We start from the raw sequence: 23962 nt of genomic DNA, 5'->3' as shown, positions 1-23962 counted from the left end.
GAACGCGTTTGCACTGCTCCAGAGCCCAATGGTGGTGTGCTTTAATCCACTCCAGCCGACGTTTGGCATTTCGCATGGTGGTCTTAGGCTTGTGTGCGGTTGCTCGGCCATGGAAACCCATTTCATGAAGCTCCGAACGAACAATCCTTGTGTTGACGTTGCTTTTAGAGGCAGTTTGAAACTCGGTACTGAGTTGTGCAACTGTGGATAGACAATTTTTACGCGCTTCACCACTCGTTGGTCTTGTTCTGTGAGCTTGTGTTGCTTACCGCTTCCTGGCTGAGCTGTTATTGCTCCTAGACGTTTCCATTTCACAATAACAGCACTTACAGTTGACCGGGGCAACTCTAGTAGGGTAAAAATTTGACGAATTGATTTGTTGGAAAAATGGCATCCCATGACAGTGCCACATTGAAAGTCACTGAGCTCTTCAGTACGATGCATTCTACTGCCAATGTTTGTCTATGGAGATTGCATGGCTGTACGCTTGATGTAATGCACCTGTTAGCAATGAGTGTGGTTAAAATAGCCGTACCCACTAATTAGAAGGGGTCTCTACAGACTTTTGGCCATGTAGTGTATATCACTTGCTTTTCTTCATCTCTGTGTCTGTTTGATAAGGACTGTTAATTACTTGAAAACAAGAGTCAAGCCTTACATATTGCTTAAACATCCATAGCACACGTACTTTCCATATGATCCTCCATTTCCTCAAGTTGTGGATGAGTGATTACGTGCACACTACTAGAATAACAACCAAGTAGGTTTACCATAGCTGGAGTGAACCAGAAAGTGTTGGTGTAATGACCAGAATTCTAGCTAGTAAAGTTAAAGGTAGCTAATGCAACCATATTTTATATTTATGTTATGTTTGTTCTTGTTTTTTTAGTTCCTGGAATAAACACTTGCATCTTTTGGAAAAAATGATATATTCATGAATAAACGATTAAATTGTAGCTATTGTGTACGATTCTCCATATTTGTCACTGAATACGATTCTCCACTGTGGTTATTGTGGAGCGATATCTATTGTAGTAATTGTGCAGGACTCTCTATCGTAGCCATTGTGTAGAACTATCTACTGTAGTCATTGTGTAGGATTTTCCATTGTTGTCATTGTGTTTGGCTCTCCGCTTAAGTGGAGCAGAGACAGATATGAGTCAATCTTACGGGAACAATGCTATGGGCATAGAGTGCTCCATCCACCAGTTCTGGCCAGTTGAAACACAGAAACACGTAAGAGTAGTCTCTTAAAGTGCTGAAACACGTATTGATTTATATCTCAAAATGTTATGTAAAATGTTCTTAGTTTCCCTGTGGTAAGCACGTAACTATTATTTCAACACACTTGAATCTTACAAAACAAGGTGTACCTACTGCAAAATGCTGTTGCACCAATACACAAAACAGGAGTTTGAATTTTCAAGGTATCTAGATGCGTATTACATAGTTTTCATTCAATAAAGGGAGAAACCTTCAATGTAATATGTGCTCAGAACTATGGCTCTCTATATGGGGTTCAAAACTAAGATGGTGCTACCATTCGTTAGTAAGCATATTTTATTTTACTCGCCATTATGCCATAAGTTCAACAAAAATTGCAACCTGACTGACTATTGAATGTATATTTGCTATGACATTCTTATCAATGTTATAAGTGTAGCTACCAATTCGGTCGCCAGTTTTGATTTCATTCCTTTAAGATGAACGCTAACATCCTTTTTTTCACACCTAAGGTATTTTATAGATTTTATAATCTATCCAATAGCATTTAAACGCTGCATGTCGACAGTTTCAAAGCTGTTTTTCATTAATATTTTCTCAAACCACTAGCTATGGCATCATTAAAGGATTGAATGAAAACGCTTTTGTAATAGCATCCTAAGAGAAAGAAACAAATCACGTGGCTAATTATATTATCGATGGGTATTAGTTTCTTAGCAAATAGAAACCTATTATTTGGGGCAGGAAGAAAAATCCTATAAAAATCGACAAATGCATTGTTTACAAGTAAAGCCTCTTCAGAGTTACCCAGGAATAAAAGTTTCAATATTGTTTTGTTTTAAATAAATGTTACGAAATTACAAACTGATAATTCTGAGTTAGAATCTGTGAAACAGTGTTAGAGTTGTTCTATTTTAAATTTTGATACGCATGTACACGCTACACTAAAAGGTGCTCTGTAGTTTTGATAAGATTAACTGATTTTTTTAACTGACAAACACGATTAAGAAAAATGATTAAATGTTTACTTAACATCTTTTAATATAATTTCCAAGAAGTTGGCGGAACAATAATTAATACAGTGAAAAAAGAAAAGAAAACTTAAATTTACACATGCTAGCTTTAACAGTCACATGGACAGGGAAGTTATGTTCAATGTAGATATATATACTATCCCTCACCGCACACAGACGTCCCTAAAATTTTACGGGATTGTGTGGGAAGTTACAAGGTACCAGTGCTGGCACATACACGCAGGTTTGTGTAAGATCAAAGAAAAAATCATATTTTACACATCTGAAAATATGAACAAAACTATCAAGAAGAAACAGTTTCTGTGTATAGAATGGATTTAGAAGAGATATAACACGATCACTGAAGAAGCTGTTCATGTCATATTGGACTAGAATGTATCTTGTATTATTTCTCATTAAACTTTTGAAAAAACGGCTTCAGTTAGTTAAAAAGAATAAAACTCTGACAAACCTTTCATAAACTGCTTAGATTAGAACACAGTGAGAGAAGAAGAATATAATTTAGGCAGCAGCAACATGTATGAATATGATTTATACAAACCCAGGTTTTTCGCAGTATGATGTTTATCTAGCTGTTCGTGATCATACAGAAAAGAAATAACTGATTTCTGATCTGCTTAACTGTTCAGGCGGTCGTAGAGACATTATCAACATCTTGTATAGTACGGCTGTGAATGAATGGATGACGCAAATAGCATTAAGAATTTAAATAGAACTTCAAGCTTTATTATATAAACAGTTAAGACTGTTTTCCGATATCAAGTAGTTAGTTATGGTGAATGGATGTTACATCTGATCATCTGAGGGACTTGCGCCCTTGCCTTTTATTGTGTCAAGTGATGTTTAACTAAGTAAATTCTTTGTCAAAACTTTTGAGGAACCATTACAAACAGAAGTGGAATATCATGGTAACAATTTTATGTAAATTAGCATGAAATTCACCCGTGAGAAGGAGAAAAAAGTTTGAACTTATAGTGGGGTTATATAAACTCTATTTGTAGTACAGTGTCGATGTTTCACAAGTATTAGATGCTCAAGTTATAACAAATTTGTGCCATGGAAAGCTATACGAGGGCTATCTGCGTTAGCCGTCCTTAATTTTGCAGTGTAAGACTAGAGAAGAGCAGCTAGTCATTACCACCCACCGTCAACTCTTAAGCCACTCTTTGACCATGACATCATAACACTCCCACGGCTGAAAGGGTGAACATGTTTGATGTAATAGGGATTCGAACCCTCAGGTTACGAGACGAGTGCCTTAATCATCTGGCCATGAGCTAAATTGATACAACCATATTTGAAGCGTAAAAGATTAGTTAATGTTCATTTTTAGAATGTATAGTTCGTCTGCTCCACTCCTAATGTTCAGGTTACGGGATCTAAAAATGACGTTGAAAATGCTTGTCTTCTCAGGTGTGGTATAACCATAATTTTATAGCCAACTCCAATACTCGCTGTTGACAAAAGAGTATTCTAAGAGTTAGCGGTGGGTGCTACCAGTTGGTTGCCTTTGCTACGGTTAGGAGTTCGAAATAAGGAAAGACGACAGATACCCTTAGTAGCTGTGCAATAAACAAAACAAAGAAAAACTTTGGAAGGTACGCGAAAATAAGATGCGCAAAATTCACGAGAGGTTTTAAAATGACTTATTAAAATGCAGACATTGTAGGATAAACAGAAGTATGTCTGATCCCTTCAAATCAGAACCAAACCTCTTTTTGTTCAACCACAAATCTGTTCGAGTAGATAAGATTTGGGCAATATTGATATAAAGAAATGAGTTATTACTCTCCAAAAGTACCTGTCCTCCACTGAACATACACAAATATTTTGTATTAATATATCTTTCTTTTTATTCGGATATATTTTCCCGTCCGTTAAATTACTTCTTAAGCCTCGCCAAAAGCACAAGAGCAGGCAAAAGTAAAAAAAAATAAAAAAATAAAAGGTTCTGAAAGTAGTTACTTTGTTCACTGAAAAAGAATAATCAAAATTTCAAATTTTCAGGTGTTCATGAATATAACAATATATATGTACACATTATATGAACTTTATAAATACATGGATGTGATCGCTGAGAAATCTGTTATTCTTGTTTGTGAAGATTACGGCTAAGTTACATTCAACTGAATCAATAAAACTTATTGACAAACTTGTACTGAATAAGTAAAAATTGTTAAGCCTACATACCAAATGGCGTCAACGTACTGTGGAGTTATGAAGGATCCTAACTATGGTGCGCAAATTGGGAAGGTAAACTCTTAACCGTCTCCGAGTTTTATTCAATTATGCGCGAATTTCAAACAGTAAAACGTAAAGAAATTGGATTTATTTTTATCTCCCAGAAAAAGAAGAACCAAAACAAAGAAATCTTTAACAAATAGATTTCAATGATACAAATTTACAATTTAGTAGATGTTGTGTAGAATCAATCAGTAACTATAATTAAATACGTTTAATTGTTTGTTTTTCTTATAGCAAAGCCACATCGGGCTATCTGCTCAGCCCACCGAGGGGAATCGAACACCTGATTTTAGCGTTGTAAATCCGGAGACATACCGCTGTACTAGCGGGGGGCAAATACGTTTAAAGTTCTGTAGGTATTCTAGACATTTTATTACAAAACAGTTAAAAATACGTCGGCATTTCACCATCGTTTATAAAGTGTATTATTTTACACCACATTTTGAACTATTGTTTTTTTGTTTGTTTTTGAATTTCGCACAAAGCTACTTGAGGGTTATGTGTGCTAGCCGTCCCTAAATTAGCAGTGTAAGACTAGAGGGAAGGCAGTTATTCATCACCACCCACTGCCAACTCTTGGGCTACTCTTTTACCAACGAATAGTGGGATTGACCGTCTCTAATTTAGCAGTGTAAGACCAGAGGGAAGGCAGCTAGTCATCACCACCCACCGCCAACTCTTGGGCTACTCTTTTACCAACGAATAGTGGGATTGACCGTCACATTATAACGCTCCCACGGCTGAAAGGGCGAGCATGTTTGGCGCGATGGGGATGCGAACCCGCGACCCTCAGATTACGAGTCGCACGCCTTAACACGCTTGGCCATGCCGAGCCCCATTTTGAGTTAATATGTACGTTATTTATTGCAATCAGACGTAATTTTATCCAAGTGACGACCGAAATTCAATGTATTTCATGAAATATTGACTTTTTCACTCTCAAACTGTGCTGTATTATGAACAAGTGCAAGAACTGTATTTACAGTCCCATATATTTCAAGTTATGAAGCACTACGTCACAAAAGTTTCACGGTGGAATAGCAGCAGGTGGAATAAAATTAATATCAGGGGTTTAATTCCTTTCTGTGGACACAGCAAATATCCTAATATGGTTTTTCTTTACAACAAATAAACTCGTACTTTTCCTTTGTCGTGTTACTTCAAAATGCGTGAAAAATTTTGCAGAAAAGCACTGGTAAGTACGCCATGTTTGGTGAGTCTATAAGTTATTCCGAGTTACCGACACTGAAAACTGTTTGTTTGTTTGTAGGTTTTGAATTTCGCACAAAGCTACTCGAGGGCTATTCATTAGATAAAAATAAATTAACTCCACAATAATTTTGGTAGGCTTGGTTATAAACTACTTGTAAACACCAAAGTATAAAAGCAATAAAAAAATGTTAAGATTATGGTAACAGAAATAAGCCCAATTATTCGGCGGTAGCGCCATCTCTTATGACAATTCTTATTTTCATGTTTTGTTGTGAAGATAATCGTCTTTCTTGCTGTGTAAGATATGTTTTTCTCATTAGAAGAATTATCACGAGCTACTTTTTCAACAATCTGATATTTGTATTTTATATCACGTAGATGACTTCAGGATTAATTTAAACTACTTAATTTGTTTTCGTTTTTTACCTGATTAAGTATATCTCCCGCACAACTTTGATAACATTCAACAGGACTGATTGCATTTAAAAATAACTGGGATTCCTAACACAAATTGCATCAAACCTGCTCGCCCTCCCAGCCGTGGGGTGTTATAATATGACGGTCAATCACACTATTCGTTGGTAAAAGAGTAGCCCAAGAGTTGGCGGTAGGTAATGATGACTAGCTGCCTTCCCTCTAGTCTTACACTGCTAAATTAGGGACGGCTAGCGCAGATAGCTCTCGAGTAGCTTTGCACGAAATTCAAAAAACAAAACAAAAAAACAAACAAACCTAACACAAATCACGTAAATAACGTTAACAAAATTAGTGTCCAATCATTTCATATTTACTCGTATAGACCATTCTCGTGACCAAGGAATAGATAATTAACTGTAATAATCCCTTCAAGTTTTCTTAATGACTCAAGTATTTAATATACACTTTGTTTCATAATTTATCTCAGATTTATTATGTTATGTACGTTAGCTATTACGATTTAAAAACCGGAAATTTGAATTAGAATTTAGAAGTTAATTAAACGTTAATATGTATCAAATTTTTGAAGTTTTACAACAAGCTTGATATATATACAGTTTTCATTTTTAACACAAATGTATTTTAATGTAGAAACAACAATACAATTTATAATAATGGTTATTACAAATGATGGTTTCCAGCTGGGACAGCGGTAAGCATATTGATTTATAGCACTAAAATTAGGGGTTCGATTCCTTTCGGTGAACACAGCAGATCGTGTGTTGTGGCTTTTCTATAAGAAAACACACACAGATACAAATAATGATTTTATACAAAAGTTTTACAGACTTCCAAAATCATTAAGTCCTTTATTCTTTGTCGAGGATAATAGAGGTGCACATTACTCTTATGTTGATATATAGATACACTTCACTTGACGGGAATGCTAGGTAGCTCTATTCTTTACACATGAGTTTTTTCCCACGAAAAGATCTAATGTTCTCGTAGAAATACTAACGTTCGAAGTTAATTTATTGAAGTGTATAATGTTTATAAACGCTCCTGGTCAAATATCTGTATTTTTCCGATTAATAAGCATTTGCACAAGTATAGTTTCGCAGGCTTATTGTACATTCACTGCTGCGACCAAACAATAATATACTGTCTCTTAGCGCGTCGATTTACAATCTTTAGGCGAAGCTCCCGAAAGTCTAGTTGACCCAACAATACTAGTATTTACATACATATCTACATTGTTGATTCTAGCGTTAGAGAATCTTCTACAAATTTAGAAAATGGGAGGGATTTTCACATTTTTGAATATATATTAAACTGAAATAAACACAGATACTGAAAGAGATGCATAATAGTAAATCCGATACAGTACAAATATACATATATATATATATTCACACACGTGAGCCAGAAAAAAACACATACATGACACAAAGACTTTTAATGGTTCATAAGTTTAGAAATATTATTTAACTTTTTTACTGGTTTTGTAATATTTATAATATAGGTACCTCCTTGTTCCGTACCCCAAAAAAGGGTGAATTACCAAGTCTTTGGCTGTAAGGAAAAGTAAAAAAAAAAAACACCTTAAAATTAAAACTGGTATAATGTGATGAACGATTTGGTAAAGAAACTTATTGTTGCCGGTAAATCAGTCCATTACACTTTAAATACGTTTGGTTAGATGCTATATCATAATATGGATATCATACGATATATCTCTATAATAAAGCCTAAGATGTATGCATAAAAAGTTATAACTATTGCAACAATAAAAAGGTTTGTTTTTATTCCCGAATTCCAAAAAGTAGTAATATAAATGTTTTATTATGTTGTTCACACATATAAATGCCTGTAATGGAGGTTGGAAAAGCAACTTTAAGAGAAAACTTTTACTTCACGCCACAGATTGAAGCTACACAGCAGGTGCTCACATCTGGTACCGAAACCCAAATGTTATCGTTGTAAGACTACATACTTATCGCTAGATTACCAGGAGAGTTATATAAAAAAGAATCTAAAACACGTTTCAGATAATAAGAGTTTGGAGACGACTTGGGTGACTGATGATAACGCAGTATCCAAGTTTTCGACAAGATTATGCTATCGTGAGTCATATCACCTGTTTTTGAAAAGTTTTGCATGTGTGTGTTTCAACTTGTTTTATTGAAGGTCATTCATATAGAAAACATTTGACAAAAGTATAATGTCAGTGTTATGTGCTTAACTACATTTAGTTGGAATCAAATGTATATATACAGTTAACAGTCATATTTCCTATTTTGCGTTTTTGCACACTGTAATATTTGAATGTCTATGATTCAGAAAATCAAAATACCTAGAATTTGAATGTTTCACCTATAAGTTAACCCGAAACAGTCCTCCTTTTCGGAACTACGTATACTGCAAGTTTGGAGTATATGATGAGTAAATTATAAATTACGCTATACAATTAGTCAAACTGCTACAAACTAAATTAAGCATATCAATTTTACTTATTTAAATGCTTTATTTACTGTTGAACAAAAGGATATTGAAGTGGCATTATAAAGTAGGAAGTCGACCACTTTGGTAATGTAGAACTTTTATCGTGTGTTGTAATTTTGTAATCTAAGTAAAAGAAGTTCACAGTTGATGTGACATAAATGCAGGTATGGATATGTCAACATTTGACACGCATTCTGACGGCATTTTATAGAACTATCCTCCCTCTGGTGGCGCACAGTAAAACTAAGGTATCACGTGATTTCCAGGTTTCAAAAGATATCAGTCACTCTCCTCTACCATTGTTTCACCATTGCCAGGTGTTTATATATATATAATAGCTGTATATAGGAAGATACCTTCTTAACCTGTATGACTTGGACGGTTTGAAATTATCATCTTGGCAATATAGCTGCAACGAACTGGATCCACCATATTAGCAGATCAAGCAAGCATAATGTATGTTTGTGTTTCCTTATTGCAAAGCCATATCGGGCTATCTGCTAAGTCCACCTAGGGAAATCGAACCCCTATTTTAGCATTCTAAATCTGTAAACTTACCGCTGTACCAGCGGGCAACTGCATAATGTCACAGGTCAAGATGACATAATGTCATTTGACTTCTATGGCGTGGATGCTTATGGTTCGAGTTCCAAGATATCGAAAGTCAATTTTCAGTGTTAAAATTGAACTTGGATGCTAACGGTTCTATAACAGCAAAGGTCAATCCTCAAGGTTAAAATGTAAATATTCTAACGCTAATACTACTCATTATTTAAATGATTTTAATAACTACACTTCGTCCTATAATATTTATAAGAGGTCCACACAACTCTTAAAACAACGAAAATAAACCAGACTACTCGACATTACAGTTTTTTCCTTTTTTAACTTATACACAGAAAATAATTTTTTACACTTATGTGGCTGTTAACCCGTTACGATATTTTCTCACTTTAAATTCCTGATAAATACCATGCAAAAAAATCGCACGTGGACGATAACACGCGTTAAACAATATTGTAGAAAAGAAAGAAGTATTTTGAACGGTAGAAGGTCCCACCGAGATTTGAACTCGGATCGCTGGATTCAGAGTCCAGAGTGCTAACCATTACACCATGAGACCTTGTTCACGTTAATTTTAACCTATTTTATTTGATTTTAAAAATTATATAATTAATAATATTTTAATATTATATTGAATACATATATTTTCGTTCAGTATTCCTAAATTAAAAAACTAAAGCTCTTTCAGCCACAAGTTGACAAGATACACTTTGCTACTTTATACTTGTGACGTCAAGGCACGTTACTACTAGCACCACCTGCTGAAGCCTGCTCAAAACATTTAAACGTAAATCTCACACATATTGCTTAAACGTTTGTTGACTACTGTTTACGTAAGGAGCTCGTCGTTCAGTACATACTTTGATCGTCAACTCTTTAGCGAATTATTGTAATATCGAGGTACATTTATTACGAGGCTTCTTTATTATGTGATAAATTATGTTTAATATTCTTGTGAATATACACCAAAATGTGAAAAATTCATGGAAGTTGTTTCAACAATAATTGCATAGAATTTTCTTTCCCTCTTTGAGAGCAAGGTAAGTAAAATAAAGAAAATGATCTAGAGATTAAAAAATTAATATTAAAAGATTATGTGTACCAGAATGTCACCAGTAACCACTTGTCACCATGGATAAATGGATAAATACATGTGGAAAGTTATCAATAATGAAATACAAGGTTTATTGTACAGGTATGCTTTGAGAGCAATGAGACTTTATTTAATTTTTAGTTTAATAAAAATGGCTTTTAAAAATTCTGTAGTATTTCTGATGTTTTGAAAATTACTTCTTACAAACGTTAAAAACATTCAAGAATAATGACAACATGAGAATATATCATATGTTGTTTGACTAAACATATACACACGTTTAAGCATGCTGATTTATTTATTGAGCTTAAGTTATGGCCATTATTATTTTACTGCATTTTATGTAAGTATATTTCGCATGTCTTTTACTGAGGGCTGAGCATTGTGAATGACAAACAGTAATATAAGTGAAACGAAATGGATTACATACACAGTATCTTTATAAATATATAGAATTAGAATGTGTGTGTGTTTTAATCAATAAGAATTTAGAACAATTGCATTTTTACATCATTTTACTCGATTTTATGTAATTTGAAGTAAAAACCTATCATAAGTGATGACTAACAGCAACCACAAAATGGTTGTTTAAGATATTTTACGTAAGTTTCACGTTAAAGATAATCATTTTATTGTTGTAAAACCAGACGACTGTTTTCTTAACAAAAACAGAAGGTTTACTTATATTTTATCATGACTTTATTTTCCTAAATAAACTAGTACTTTATTATCAGAAAAAACTCAATGAATGAAGTTCCAAAGTTATATAAATTAATACACGTATAAACATTCATTTGAAATTTTAACTCATAACAGCTAATGATAAACAAGTCTATCAGAGCTCAAAAAAAATTCTGAGGACTTCTAACTCTAATACTGGTTTTCGATACCCGCAGTGGATAGAGCACAGATAAATCCACTAAGGAACTCTGTGCTTAACAATAAAGAAAAATAATAAATAAGTGAAATAATATAATTATTAATGAAAACTAACTACATCGAAAAATTACACACAGTAATCACACTTCTTTGCCTTCAAGCAACGAAAGGCTAGACTAGTACTATCTTTCAAAATTTTTTGTTTTAATTAATTTCGTGGAAATAAGACATGAATTAACATTTTAATAAAAATAAAACAAATACGATTTGTTTTGATTCAGAACACTCGTTTAATAACTTGAAATTATATCTGCTTTATTTACGGGTTTGCAGGTAAGCTGGGTTTGTGGAATGAAAATAAATGTCAAGCTGTTATATCAAGCTCAAATTCAATAACTTTCTACATTTTAAGCCATATAAAATTCAAAATATCTTGAATTTCGCACTGTTTTATTTGCTTTCTCAAATGTCCATAAACATAATGAAGCATAAAAGATAAAAGGGAAAAATCTATTGCAACTTTCTTCCCTCAGGTAATCTATTTATTCTTTTAATGCCATTCTATATATAGGAAAATTTCAACTTGGATTATGTGACCTATTTCGCGAAAGAAAATGAATGTTTGATGCCTGAGAGACAGTTCTCGATTTCATTTTAAGGATTTTAACAAGACTGAAGACATGCATTTTCATTTTGCGTATTTATTGAATCATTATATTGTAATTTTATTTTATGCTTACAGTATGTAATAACAAACAATATCGTTCACATATTTTTATAAGCTATATAAAATTTTGTAATATATCTTTATATACCCTCATAACTACGAGATTCTTTTCCACTGAAAGCCGCTAAGCCTACATGGAAGCTTTAGAGGTCAACGAACCTGCTGCTTCTTACAACTTCGAGCAGAGTTCGAAACGTTTTATTGGGTGGCTATGGTTATGTAACGTTTGCGCTTGGCAGATAAAAAGTTTTGCAGTGCCCTAATGTCATCATCCGAACATGACCTTGACCGTGACCTCCAAGAAGTACCTGTTGAAATGGGATAAAACTTGGTATGTTTTTAAAGAATTACAAGACCTAGTGTACTATCAGCAAACTCAGGTTGTATTTTTGAGGTCAATGCGCCCTCGTCATACCAACTGGTAAGAATTAGGTCTTCACGCATGCTCAGAAAATTGCTTCCAATTTCTAAAGTTATAGCAGTAGAGTCCATTTGGTTTTGTTTTCGCTGTTTTTTTGGTTTTTTTGTAGAATTCCCAAATACAGCGTTAAAATTTAAAACGAAGTGTTCCTGTAATCTATACGATTAGAGCATTGGCTCAAAATCGACAGGTAAACACGTCATTCTAGAGTTTTTATCTTTCTAAACACGTGGTTCATGGGCGCAAATTCCATTGAGGACGCTAATTAAAACATGAACAGTTTGTGTATTTGTTGGATTTGGAGCAAAGCAACTTGAAAACTATTTGTACTAACAACCTCTAATTTTGTAAAGATAGAATAAAAGTAAAGTAGTTATTCAACATCATATACTACCAACTCTTTGATTACTCCTATATGAGCAACTAGTGAAATTGTTCGAAGCATTATAACCTTCCGAAAGCTGAAAAAGTGGTCATATTCGGCGATAAGTTTCGATCCTGCGACACCAAAATACGAACCTAATTCCATCACCGCTACATCAAATGTTAACAAAGAGATATAAAATGAAAAGTATTCGAACGGATCCTTTCTCTTCAAATTTATATATATAAGAAAAGATTTATATGTATCATTTGAAAATGTGGCCGACAAAATCATTTTGCATCGTCAAAACTTTGTTTAACAAAGTTAATCTCTTAATAGCTGTGAAACAGGAAGTGCGACGTGTTTTTCTGGTCATTACTGAAATCTCTAAAAAAACATTAAACCAGAGTAGTGTTCATAAAATGTTATATATGCTAATATTGCAGTTGAAATCTTTGATACGTTTTATTGTTTGTTTATTTTTGAAATTTCGCTCGAAGCTCCTCAAGGACCAACTGCTCTTGGCTGTTCCTAATTTGAACTGATAAACTAGAAAGAAGACAGCTAGTTAACATAACACTGCCGCCTACTGTTGTATGACCGAATAGTGGGATTAAATTGGTAATCTTATTGTATAACTGTGGTCCAAAAGTGCGGATCGCATTTTTGTAACAGCGAGCTGTGAACCATTAACCCTCTGATTCACAGCTAACCAGTGGGAGAACATAACCCCCGATGCTTCCTATAGCATCTATATACTACAGTTATGTTTAGAAAGACGTAAACACACATACAAGATTCTTTAAAAACAATTTAATACTTACGTGTTGATAATTAATTAGTGTTTTGACCTCTGATATGTAAACTATATTCCAACATATTACATATTTAAATATGTAAACAAAATATATATATAAATATATTTTATGTATTACGTAGATGTGTGCATTGAATTCAACTGCGTGAAATATATAGATGTTGTGAAGCAATTCATTATTCTTGTATTAATAAGACAGTATTCATATCCGAACCACTTTGTATCGTTGGAACATTTCCATTGAACTTATGCGTCATATCATATATACGCCTGTCGGAGGCAATAAATGAATGTTAGGCTACACCACTATACATAGGAACGTTACTCACATGTGACCTTTTCTACATTATAAACCAGTGTAATGACAACACAATCATCTGTATATTCAGCCTCTTAAACCTAACATTCGTAAACTAGAATTTTCATGTTTCAACACACTACTTTCTTCACTTTCTCCTCATTTAACAAACTAGGATACTCACTGTACTCTGAACTAACATTTCTTTCAAGTATTAGTTTCCTTGTCTCTGATTGCAATATAAGTGTAAAATTATCCAAAGTTTTAGTTTTATGTTTCACTGTATTCATGACATGATCAATAAACATGTATTATAATTTCACGACATTGTATAAAAAGTATATTCGTTAAATATTTTAGATCGAAACTTCTTTTCCCGATTAATATTAATGACCTTCTTGTTGACATTACTATTTTTACGCGTGTTTTCAAACTCCGTTCATATTTCTGGGTAACAAATTTTTCTCTTCGAGTCACACAATACATTAAACTGACACTCTATTTTCACGCGTATACAGTTCATCATATTTATCTATCGCTTTTTTGTAACTGATAGATGATTTACGTAATATATTTCATTATTATTCTTTATAGGCAAATGGGAAAATTACTATATACGCTTTAATTATCTTGAATGAAAAAAAACATTAACTATCTTCATGACGTTCTATCTCTAATATGTCGCAGGCTTAAGTAAAACTGGCACATCTTATCATGTACAATAGGAATTGTGTGTGTGTGTGTATATTTTCTTGTAATAAAGCCACATCGGGCTATCTGCTGAGCCCACCGAGGGGAATCGAACGCCTGATTTTAGCGTTGTAAATCCGAAGACATACCGCTGTACTAGCGGGGGGCCTACAATAGGAAGGCGTAGTTTAAATTTAACTATATAAAAATGTTTTAGAAATCTAAAAAAAAATATTTTATTTCAAATACCCAATACCCATAGTTTGCTCCTAATCGATGCATGTAATTATTTTGAATTGATAACGTAAGAGTTCATTCTAATTTGAGGGACCTTTCCAGTTTTTCATGTGTTTTACTAACAAGCAAAAAAAATGTAGTCAATTAATGTACCGCTTTGGAGACCAAAACATCGTTTAACATCAAGAATCAAGACGGGATAAGTCCATCGAAACATTAGGTTGGCATACATCAGTATGCACTGTCTATAAGTCACCTTGACACAAGTAATTCAAATTTGTTAATAGATGAATGGTTGTCACTGTTGTAGAAAGAACGTATGCTGAACAAAATATTTTGGATAACAGAGTCTTTGTTCTACCCTTAGCTATCTAAGAATACAAACCATCCTTGTCTCTTTTCACTAATAAGGCTTTTTTACTTTGAGTATGGTCTTCATACTACGCTATCTTGTTATGGTCTGGCAGTTAGTAGGTTCATTTACATTACATCTACCACCACCCAACCAAATTATAACTTGACTTACAGAAAACTTTCAATTATTTATGAATCACTGAAAGAAAACTTTCGAAAACAAACGGATATGGCTTCTACTCCTGGACACCTCACTGATAGAGTGAAGGCCCTGTTAGGCAAAGGTCGTGGAATTAAGCCCAAAACCAGAAACGTTTTCACTTATTGGCGTTTACTCACATACAAAAATGTTTTTGTTTGAAACTTTCCTTTCAGTGATTCATAAATAAATTAAAAGTTATTGTCCGAAGAAATTATATGTAAATATAGTCAGAAATTTATAATTTGCTTGAGTGGTGGTAAATCAACTCGCTAATTGCCTAACCATAATAAGACAACGTAAAGTGAAGGTCATAATAACAGAAAAAAAAAAAGTATTATGGTTGAAAAAATATGAGGGTGGCTTTTAGTTTCAGATAGCACAAATTGTTTTGGTTTCAGTTTTCTCAGACTTCAGTACATCTTGCACATAAAAACCATACATTACTGTTTCCTTTTTCAGTTCTATTAATATGTATTATAGTTTTATTATCAAGATCTTTTACTTGTAATTTATCAGATCGGAAATATTTGAAATGTTATATGCTGATTTGTAATATAATACCTACCTTTCACGTGCTATGCTTTTAAGGCTTGATAATAAGCGATGTTATCATATTCTATCCACGCATGTTGTGTGAGCTTTCTAATACTGTCATTATTCAGGTGCCAAGCCACGTGCACAGTAAGGTAGTGAAATCGATTACTTAAGATCGATTTCAAGTGAGTGTTTTTAAAATAGCTAATAGCGAAAATAAAATGGAAAAAAATTTAGCATAACTAATGAACTGTTATATTCACAATATACCCAGACATTGAAAACTTAGCGAATAACTAGTGTTGTACATAATACAATATTAGCAAGTACACCGATTATTCTAGTGATTATTCTAAATTTTCGAAAAAAAAACACCATGAGAGAAAGACTAAATAACATTCCCACACTGAAGCGTAATACATATCAAAGAGAGTAGTCACTGGAATGCCATTTTGAAAAGAGCGCTGTAAACCACTGAAAGAAATTGTAATGCCTGTATATGATTGAGACCATGAATCTGGTTGCTTATATGTTAAACATATTAACAAAACAGAGTTAGCGTCAGCTCGTGTTTACCTATTTAAGCAGTAAAATGATTTAATCACATTCCTTACTACAATATTGGCTACAGGCTTATCATGTGTTAATAGCAAACAAACAAAAAATTAGATCACCGCACTATTTTTACAACACAGGTGTGCATCGTGTTCCATCCTCAATATTTCAAGCCAACGGCGCTTCCTCCTGTAACAGATTTACCGTTATAGGTTTATTATAATACTTAGACCTCTTTCTATATAGTTTCCTTTTTGCCTGTGACGTATATTGTTGGCTGTGTATTGCGCAAATGCCGCCTGTTCTTGGAATTTATAGAAGATTCTTTAAAGTAAAATTCAGGAATGTACTAAGTGTTTATATAATACTAGGGATTGACAATGTTGATTGCCAAGTGAACTTTCGAGAAACTCGTGTGTTTTGTATAAAAGCAACGCGCCAAGAGATATTATATTTTAGACAACTACAGTCAGTGTGGTATAGGCCTAGGAAGTTATAATTGTGATTAACGCCTATTAACTGAAAAGCTACAGAATTCGACCAGGAACTTTTATAGATTTCGAATATTATCAACAGTTCAATTTTGGTGAATTACTTCGTAAATTAGAATTTTTACGAGGACATCATCGGTAAAAGTCAGTCATGTGAGGCCAATCGAACTAGCTTAAGCGAGGTGTGACAATACCAACTCGGGATTAATTTGCTTGTCATGAACCTGGATCATTGATAAAAATATTCAGTTCTAGACCAGATACAAGACTCGGTACAGTTTGTGAGATTGTAAAACTTATATACACACCATCATTTGTAATTACTATTAGTAATAACCGTTATTATAAATTGTATTATTTTTTGTTTGCATATTCAAATATATTTGTGTTAAAAATGGTTTGTTATTGTTCTAGTTTTCTTGGATAAACAAACTGTTGTTTATTTAAATGCATTTTTGGAACTCTTACCTGTATTATTAATTATCGATAAAAATAAGGAGGGTACCTTTGTAATAGCTTGCACGTTAAAAGTATAGATCTATACACTAAACACAGTTCTTTTTCCTTTGAATTACACATTCTTCATATTACGGAAGGTAGAAGTCATTACGTTTGTTCAGGTGTAATGTGTGTACCTGCAATATATATGAATCTGATTTCACAGAAAGGGCAACATGATAAATCTACACATATTATTCTCATGGGAAAATTTAATTTTAAAGTAATAGAGAAAAAACAAACAAAAAATACAGATATTTACTCTGTGTGTGCTTGGGAGGAGGGGCTGATAATACTGAAGATATGTTTATATGTTTGTTCGAAAATTCATTAACAATGGACTTTTTCAGTGACCATGTATTTTGAATGAAATAAAAACTTAATTCCGTGGTGATATTAGTGATATGTTTAAGACTTACCAAACACACCACAGTATTGAGTTAACAATATGTTTTTAAAATTATAATCAGTTTAACTTTTCGATGAAGTGTCAAATAAGATTAATATTACAATTATATACATACATATATGATTTAAGTTATTATGACAAAAATGGGAGTGATATAATAATTTATTTTACTTAGATTTCACAAAAGATGGCGCTGAATGCCTACCGTATTTTGTTTTTCAGTGAATGGTTTGTTTTGAATTTCGCCGAAAGTTACACGAAAGCAATCTGCGCTAACCGTCCCTAATTTAGCACTGTAAGATCAGAGAAAAGGTATCTAATCATCACCACCCACCGCCAACTCTTGGTCTACCTTTTTACCAACAACACATTATAACGCTCCATGGCTGAAAGAGGGGAGCTTGTTTGGTTGGACGTGAATTCGATTGCTATTTGAGTGTCTTAACCACGTGGCTAATCCGAACCGATTTCAGTGTATAAACTTTACCCAATAAGATATCCAGTTCTCTGTCTTCACAGGGATTGATTTATTATAGTTGGAATATCAGAACACCATCACGTTTTACTGCAGATATTTCTTAATCCCATCTTCTCAGCTAATCCTCTACAGATTCTAAATCCATGGTGAGTTAAAATAGTATTTCACACTACTTTTGGTATATCTGTCATGTTGCAGGCCACTCACTTTCCAGTATGTTTTTCGGTCATTACTATTAATTAATTAGTCTGTTTAGTTTTTCTTAGTACGCTAATTTATAAAGACAATTTTATTAAGACTAGTCTTATAGGTTATTTATTTATAGTCTGAAAAGATGAGAAAGTGAGGCGATTTTGTTTCAAAATTGGGATTTTTTTTTTATAACTTCATGCAAGGTTACAAGGTGTTGTCTGCCTGCATATAGACGTTTTGGTGCTTGTAGTGGGCACAGCACAGATAGTCCATTGCACAACTTCATGTTTAACAACAAACAGGCGATAAAATATTTTAAAATCATAAATTTATTCCCATTATATTCCCTGGAAGCAGAAAGAGAGTTTAGTTCCTAGTTCCTAGAATTATGTACATTGGTTTACAATGTTCAGTGACTAATGAACTTTAAATTTTCAATAATTGTATTGTAATGTTGTACGAAACTTGGCTAACGAATAAGTTAGTTAGTTAAGCCCACAATAAAAAGAAGCTCTCACAAAATATAAGCAAAGCATGATTAAATGAAATTCCTCCAAACAAAAATAACTGAAACAGCTACTTTGCATGCTAAAACAAAAATAATACCTTTATCTCAATTAAACCAGGAATAAAAACATGGCACGTGAAATACATTTTTTTTCTGTCCAACGTTCAGTCTTTCTATACAAATATAACAACAACATAATAACTGAAAAGGTTCACAAAGTCCAAGACAAATCTGATCTTAATGAAGACAATTGTGATTCTGTGGTAATACCAGTTTTGTTGAAATTAATTATTCAAATTCAATCTGTTAAAAGTATGTTACCGACTTGAAGATACAAATTATCTTTTAAAGAAAGAGAAAATATTAATTTCTGACCCCTTCTTTCTGTAATCAAAGATGAGAAGTAATGTTTTCCGACCTTACACTTAAGTGAACACATGCACCACGAGTGCAAGAATAGGATTGATGTAGGTGGATTCATTCTGTTCTTGTAGAATGTATAAGTAGAACTAACTTGTACGAAAATTTGAGAGAAAATTATTTCAATATATCTGTAATGATATTTTAATTTTCTAAGTTGTAAAAAGAGGGATTAAAGGCCGAATATTAGCATACTAGTTTAACTCCCATTTATTTTACCTTATGAATGTTTTCAGACCGCGTTACTTCTTACTTTAGTTTAATTTAAACTTTAACTTATAAACATAACTTTTAAACAACAGGTTCATGATCTTAAGGCTGTAGAACACTAGACGTCATGGCGAATACATAAGATTACTTTAATTTTAGTACAAAGAATTGTGTCTTTAGAACATGTGTAAAAAAGATAGACATGCAATATACATAGTAAAATACCTTAACAAATAATCTTAAAAACATACAAATAAAACTCTTTGAGGGAAATAAGAATAAAAAAGAGCTTCTATAATACTCATAATGATGGTTTTTGAGTACGGGTACAATATACACGTTACTGTGGTAATACCTTTTTATTTTTCTCCTTTACTTTGGAGAGCAGTCACCTACCCACAATTGTCTGCAGGCAGTGAAGTGTGATATAGATGTTGGACGTTGTGGGCTTGAGCACTCCCATTTTGCTCTCCTGATTTTGATTTCTATTCCTATGATTATTTTTTTATTTAATTAGTCTTCATGTGAGACTGGTCAATGGAGGTTAAAACGTATAGACGGTGTATTCCCACCACAATGTAGGTCCTACTTCCGCACTCACCTGCATATTCCAGAGTGCATTTTATGTCCAACATTATATCCTGTACATTGTGTTATGGAGGTGACAAATTACACTCTTCTGTTTTATATATTTAGCACTTTAACAAGGAAATTTCTTAATCTTTAATCAACAGAGTTCTAATTTTAAAATAGCGAGCTGTTATTGTTTTGTCTTTTCACATCTTTATCTTTAAAGCATATAGACTTTATGACGAGAAATCCACTTGAAATAAAAACGTATTTCAGAACGGCTGGTATATATGTATAAACTCTTAACTTTTAATTTTATAAATATGTATATTTTAAGCATTTTTGTTCTATTTATACATTTTACACTTAATATACAGTCATACATTAAGCATATAACTTCTCATATTTGAATTACACCTCAAGCACATAACTTTTTGCTTAATTCATTAACTACCTTCACATATATAAAAAAGTATAGCTTTTACCACTTCTTAAGATATGAGGCTATTTTTGGTTTTACACAACTACATATTCCAAGTATACAAACGTTTAGACTCTTTAGATCAATTATTTTACATTATCCTTTAATAGCCTATATTTCTCACGTATAGGGTTTGGTTTGTTTATTTGTTTGTTTTGAATTTCGCACAAAGTTACACGAGGACTGCTGCGCTAGCCGTCCCTAATTTAGCAGTGTAAAACTAGAGGAAAGGCAGTTATTCATCACCACCCACCGCCAATGTTTGAGCTACTCTTTTACCAACAAATAGTGGGATTGACCATCACATAATAACGCCCCGTGGCTGTAATGGCGAGCATGTTTGGTGCGACGAGGATTCGAACTCACGACCCTCAGATTACGAGTCGAGCACCTTAACCACCTGGCCATGCTGGGCCAACGTTATATTAAACTTATCTGAACGCGCAAATTATCAAGTCGCATGAGAACCACAGCCATGTAAAGCCAGTAATAGTGTATGTATCAGAATTGTATTCACTGAAAATTTACTGTTTTGGGAATTGTACGTAAAAGCTCTTTCTGATGTAAAATATTTATTCAGTCAAATCATAAAGATGTATTCAAATTGGGTATTTATAATTTCCAAGACGGGATATCTTTTGTGTTTATGGTATATGAGGAAAGGAATATGGTTCAACTTAGAACACCACGACCAACATGAAAGAAACCTGCAACAAATCCTATCCCAACCGCGATAAGTAAAACGCGACATCTTCTGACTGGTGAGAATCTCTAACATAGAAACAATAATAAAAACCGTCCATGTCCTTAACCAGAATAAGGCTTAATGTCATACTTCTTGTGAAACCCTTAGCATGCTCCAAGTAAGCTTAGTAACAAGGTTTATTTGATTTGCTCCAAGTAGTCGGAAAATGAAACCCTCTTTCATTCTATTCCATACGAAGACATACTGAATGCTGTACCTATGAATGTTTCTGTGATCGGACTGTTGAAACGGGCACTAGGAACACATTGTATTGTATACTATATTAGTTAAAGTAGTATGCATTTGACATCATAGTCTCACGCAGATTATTTTGCAATGGGACTACGGTCGTCAGATAGAACACGACCAAACATAGGATTGCAGACTATAACAGCCTTACGAAGTTCTAAAATCATATTAATATAACGTACTCAATCCTCTGTGTTTTGAAGGGTATTTAACATTAATGCTATTAATATATTATTATGAACTTTCAAGTTGTATGAGAATGTATAAATTAAATTACTTATTCACCAATTTGTCACCTATTTAGATAAATGTTAGAGAATTCTACTCCTCACCAGTAACCTTGGACAAGAACAACTGGTAGAGCAATCCTACTTCTTTTGTGAATTAGTTTTAAGTCACGTGTATAGTGTTTATATTACAATTTACATCACACAAGAATGGTAAAATTTCTTGTTTGTTGCAGGTTTTGTTTGGTATTCACTGTGGCAATGAAAACAGTAGGCTGTTCAGAGTCGCTACCGACTTATGATTTTGAAAATCATTAGTTTAATAGCCTTCTTGGCCAAGTTGAAGTCCTTATTGATCATGGAGAAACTTTATAATAGCTAGAGGTTTTCTTGGGTTGTTGTGTACTTGTTTCTGCAGTCTCTGATATAGGGTTGATTTTCTTATTCTTTTTTAAGTAATTTTTGTAACTTTAACTTAGTCATCTCTACTACATTGTATTGACCAATGGTTAATCAATCCAGTCTTTAGAACAACAGTTAGAAGTGACGATTGTTCTTAGTAGAAGTAAGGTGACCTGGCTCTATGTAACTTACATTACATTGGTGAGAAGTTAGTTAAATTCCTGAAACGAACAGAACACAGAAACTCTACTGTGTATTTTGCGCTGAAACAACAACCAACAAATTCTAGTGAAAATCTAAGTGGATTACGTTCTGTACTACTAATGTCATTTTCAGGCATCAGTGCAATCAGTAGAGACTTCGCAATCCTCTGTGTTACATTGTCTATAGACCGTTCTAAATAACCATTATGGCTTTATTACCACACCGTATAATATCTAAGGTAAAATTTTAACGTTTCTGAGTTGCACGTCTTGTAGAAGTGAAGATATTTTACTTTTCTGTATTATTTTTAGAACATAATCTCCTGAGAATATTATTTTAAAAGAAATATTTTTTTTTAGATCTGCAAAAGACAAAGTCTTCAGACAAGTACATTTTAAACAAATAATGAAAACATTGCTTTTTTCTTCGGTTTTGATTGAATGATATATTTTCACAATGCCAATAACATGTCATGATTTTTCTTAATAAATTGCAAAAGTTTCAAAAATTATTCGGGAAAGTAACTAATTTGGCTGCCTGAAAGTTACAGATATTCTGTACTTCTCATTTTTTGCGAAAATGCAATATTCTGTTTTTAGATACTCATTAATCAGAAACCATATGTTACATTATATTTTAATATTGTGTAAATTATTTTAACAATTAACTGAGAGATATTCCTAAGATATTACAGATCCGTAGTTTTTTAACTTTTCTACAAAGTGGTAATGTCATGAAATAAGTTTTAGGCTTAACAACAACAAAGAAAATATGTCAATATACAAAAGCGCTATTCCACAAAAATGAATAAAACAATGTACCCTCAAGGCATGTTAAAGGTATCAAAATAACCTTAAGTTTATAGAGCAAGAAAAATGATGATTTTTAAGGTTGTTGCCTTTTTTACAATAATTAGTTTCACCAACATTTTGTTAAGTACACAAAGAAATTTATAATCAGAAGTTTTAATTGTCCTCATCACAACAAACAAGCCAAGAAATATCTAGCTCAGACAAATATCAATAACAATGATTTATTGTACTGCAAAATTGGATGTTATGAAAAAAAGATTGGTAACAAATGTATGACAGACTGAACTAGAATAGAATCGCTGATTCAAAACAATAACCATAAAACAAAACGATTTTCAGTCGGTACTTAAATCATTATTCTCTTTGTAAAAAAGGGAAAATAAGAACGAAATGTTTTATTCACTGAAACACTTAACAAGTTTGCTCAAAAGTTGACGGCAGTAGAAACAATAAATGAAAGTTACATTTTATTGTAAAATATAAAAATTACATAGAACAGTGACATGGTCAAAATTGAAAATAATGTTGACAGTAGAATTGACTGGGAACTAACAAAGAGTGAACTCATGACCTTCGGCCACACACATATATTCGTTTTGGCTATTTGCCAGTATTCGACTTTGAGATATTTTGGGTGACTGAAAAGTGGCATACACACGGGAAATAGAGTGATTATACCAGATGGATCTTCATATTTA

The 23962-nt window shown here is 33.1% G+C and overlaps 1 protein-coding gene and 1 non-coding gene across 2 annotated transcripts in view; one reads left to right on the top strand and one right to left on the bottom strand.

The window, feature by feature from the left end:
- Window positions 1-9684: 9684 nt before the first annotated feature.
- On the bottom strand, window positions 9685-9756 carry TRNAQ-CUG (transfer RNA glutamine (anticodon CUG)). The gene has a single exon. It is a non-coding gene; the product is annotated as a tRNA-Gln (tRNA).
- A 243-nt stretch (window positions 9757-9999) lies between these two features.
- The window catches only part of LOC143225944 (uncharacterized), a 151460-nt gene continuing 137497 nt past the window's right edge, over window positions 10000-23962 (top strand). Inside the window, exon 1 of the mRNA XM_076456198.1 lies at window positions 10000-10237. The gene's annotated coding sequence lies outside the window, so the exon portion shown is untranslated. The remainder of the gene's footprint in view (window positions 10238-23962) is intronic.

Source organism: Tachypleus tridentatus, chromosome 9 (genome assembly GCF_004210375.1).
Source record: "Tachypleus tridentatus isolate NWPU-2018 chromosome 9, ASM421037v1, whole genome shotgun sequence".
NCBI classification, from domain to species: Eukaryota; Metazoa; Arthropoda; class Merostomata; order Xiphosura; family Limulidae; genus Tachypleus; species Tachypleus tridentatus.
This window is presented reverse-complemented; position numbering and strand designations above follow the sequence as displayed.